This window comes from Schistocerca nitens, chromosome 3, assembly GCF_023898315.1.
Source record: "Schistocerca nitens isolate TAMUIC-IGC-003100 chromosome 3, iqSchNite1.1, whole genome shotgun sequence".
Classification (NCBI taxonomy): domain Eukaryota; kingdom Metazoa; phylum Arthropoda; class Insecta; order Orthoptera; family Acrididae; genus Schistocerca; species Schistocerca nitens.
Window position 1 is genome coordinate 680,070,015 of NC_064616.1, and position 3,192 is coordinate 680,073,206.

At 41.0% G+C, this 3,192-nt stretch overlaps 1 pseudogene; it reads left to right on the forward strand.

Annotated features, from left to right (window-relative positions):
* The first annotated feature begins 2,235 nt into the window (after positions 1-2,235).
* LOC126250384 (5S ribosomal RNA) lies at positions 2,236-2,353 on the forward strand (annotated as a pseudogene).
* The last annotated feature ends 839 nt before the right edge of the window (positions 2,354-3,192 follow it).

Below are 3,192 nucleotides of genomic sequence, written 5' to 3' on the forward strand. Positions count from 1 at the left end.
GCTCGTCCTCTTAGGAACTGTCAAGAATAATTCTTATTGGTGTGTTTGGTCAGCTGCTGAGAATCAAACCGCTTTTGGTTGCCTTGGGACTCATTATCTCATTCTGTCTGTCACCTGTCTGTTCCATGTACCTAAAAGCCTGTGTGTGCTTCTAGCTATGATCTAACATGTAATTGAAATTGTTAACATTTTCTACGGTCATGACACCTCGCCATAAAAGTACATTAATGTGCACTATCGAAAGTGCCGTTAATTCATTTAAAAATGTTGCATCAGTTTTCCTTTATACTATAACTGAAAGAAAACATCGTTTTCACAAAGTTTTTACACCCATCTGACCTTATAGTAGTCCGCCCCCGGTAGCTGAGTGGTCAGCGCGACAGAATGTCAATCCTCAGGGCCTGGGTTCGATTCCCGGCTGTGTCAGAGATTTTCTCCTCTCAGGGACTGGGTGTTGTGTTGTCCTAACCATCATCATTTCATCCTTATCGACGCGAAAGTTGCCGAAGTGGCGTCAAATCGAAAGACTTGCACCCGGCGGACGGTCTACCCTACGGGAGGCCCTAGTCGCACGACGTACACCTGAAAGAAACATCTTGACCTTATTCTACTCCTGAAAGAAAACGTCTTAGCGTCCATTTGTAATTATCACTCAGTCATTTGTGTTTCTCGGATTTCGTTCATATATGAAGGGCTTATTTCAATAGTGGTACAAGTCCAGTTTTGTTCATTCTGAGATACAGAGTCCTAAAGTTAAATGAGCGCTGAAAAATCTGCAGTTGAGATACCAGAAATATTCAAGTATATGGCTTGTTGCTAGATATGAACCTTTCTTTTTATTTGTTTGGATCATTAATTTCAGCAGTACTATAGGCAGAAAAGTGGAAGTAATGGAGCTGTATCACTATTGAAATAAAATAAATTCAACATTGTATATAAACCTGTTAATGTGTCACTTTCATTAGTGTTAGGGCAATGTTTATGTTCCTGTTTTGCACACCACACGTGTCACTGTACGCAACTACCTGTTTTTGTGAAGTGACACACTTTTCAATAACTTTCAATAAACAGGTACAAATTTCGTGTGAACCCCTAGATACAGATATTTCATCCCAAAAATACATATGAATTTTGCCATCAGTTAAATTATGGCAACCAAAATTATACACGTACATGTTTCTTTTGTAGTACGATATCGATGTTGTCAGTTTAGGAAATGCAAGTGCTTTTTGCAGGTCAAAGGTAAACACGAACACCTGGGAATCCGCCTCTTCACTACATGCTGTGTCTGTAGCCATTGCTGTTCTTGCATTGCACCTCCTAAGGTGAAGCTCCTTTTCAGTTTGAAGCTTTCTTATTTCTTCTGCATTGGTAGCAGCGTCCATTTCAAAGCTCAGTTAGTCACAAAAAGAGCAAGTTTCTTTACTTGGTGGTCGAAATGACAGGTTGAATCTTTGTTAAAGATTTTTCGATAGATGTGCTCCCCCACAGTTTCCTTATTCTGAGATATACATTTATCCTTGTACAAATCGTACATTTTGGCCACACACAGGTCAGGATTTAAAAACTTCTGTAGGAATTATCCTTCCTTGCATAATGGCTCTCGGAAACTGGAAAGCTTTTGATGTTTTCCTTTACATCATTGATCAGAATTTCTGGTACAGAGAATTTGTTCCGATGTTTGCCACTTCCATCAAGGTGAGGTGTACCTTCTTCCTTGCTTTTTGTTAATGTCAAAAGTATTCAAGAAAAACTTCTTGCATACTATTGCACAGTTTCCACTCACATGTAATCGATATTCATAAATACAGCTTTTCTGAAAACCAGAGCAATCTTTTGGCTGTAGGCGATTAACTGAATGATACGTGCATAAAACATTCAGATAACTATTTTGGCGATTAATATCACTCATAGCCGAGAAATTGTCAAATAATGTCTTCCTCATGCTCCGAAATGCAGTTCACATTGCGAAATGTTTTTGGAGGAATTATTTTACCAGTTGCTGTGACGTATAACTCCCCAGTGTTCCTTTTTTCTTTCGAATATGCTTTTCATATGTGTCCGTTTTCCTTGCACCCTTCTTGCTTCGAGTACGCTTCCTTTTTGTCAGCATATTTGTGGCTGCACCGTTCGCACAGGTCTCCTGTTTCGTCATTTTTTGCACTTTCATTGGAAGTTTCATCGTGATCGGTGCTGGTATCTAGATAGGAAGTAACACAAGCTATCATTTATACAGCCAACGACCTTGCCGCAGTGGTAACACCGGTTCCCGTCAGATCACCGAAGTTAAGCGCTCTCGGGCTGGGCTAGCACTTGGATGGGTGACCAGGCGGTCTGCCGAGCGCTGTTGGCAAGCGGGGTGCACTCAGCCCTTGTGAGGCAAACTCAGGAGCAACTTGATTGAGAAGAAGCGGCTCCGATGTCGGAAACTGACATACGACCAGGCGAGCGGTGTGCTGACCACATGCCCCTCCATATCCGCAACCAGTGACGCCTGTAGGCTGAGGATGACATGGCGGCCAGTCGGTACCTTGGGGCCTTCGTGGCCTATGCGGGAGAAGTTCAGTTTTATGATTTATACAGCACCTGATGACTGAAAACATGTATAGTGAAATGCATTAAGATGAACACCCTCATTTTCCATAGTTATTGTCAACATGGTCTTCATTCTCACATATTCCTTTCTTGGAACAAAATGTCTATAATGCTGAGAGAAAAGTAAGTAAATTCTTTTCACCTGCAATCGTTTGAATATATGGATCATCAACTGCAACACAGTCACTTGATAATGCTCCTGAATCCATCATCTTCGCAAGAAATAGCAACACGCTGCAATGCACAAAAGCACACGGACTTGTACCACTACTGAAATAAATTCCTGATCGCTTTCTCTAATGCGTGAGCATTGAAGTGCTCTCTGTTGGCAGCAAATAAATTAAAAACGCCGTGTGAGTACGTACGTGAGGATAACTGCATTTTTTTGAAAAGTGGACTTGTACCAGTATTGAAATATGCTCTTCATATGACCATTTTCTCATCTATCTCTTCTGATCATAATCATATTTTATTTATTTCTGGTGTTTGAAATACTGTCATCTGCGTTCCGTAGAACGTTAAATTTTCCTGAGTTAAAATAATGGCTATTACACACTCGCTAAGGGATGGAGCGATGTGCACAATGCTCTGCCCACA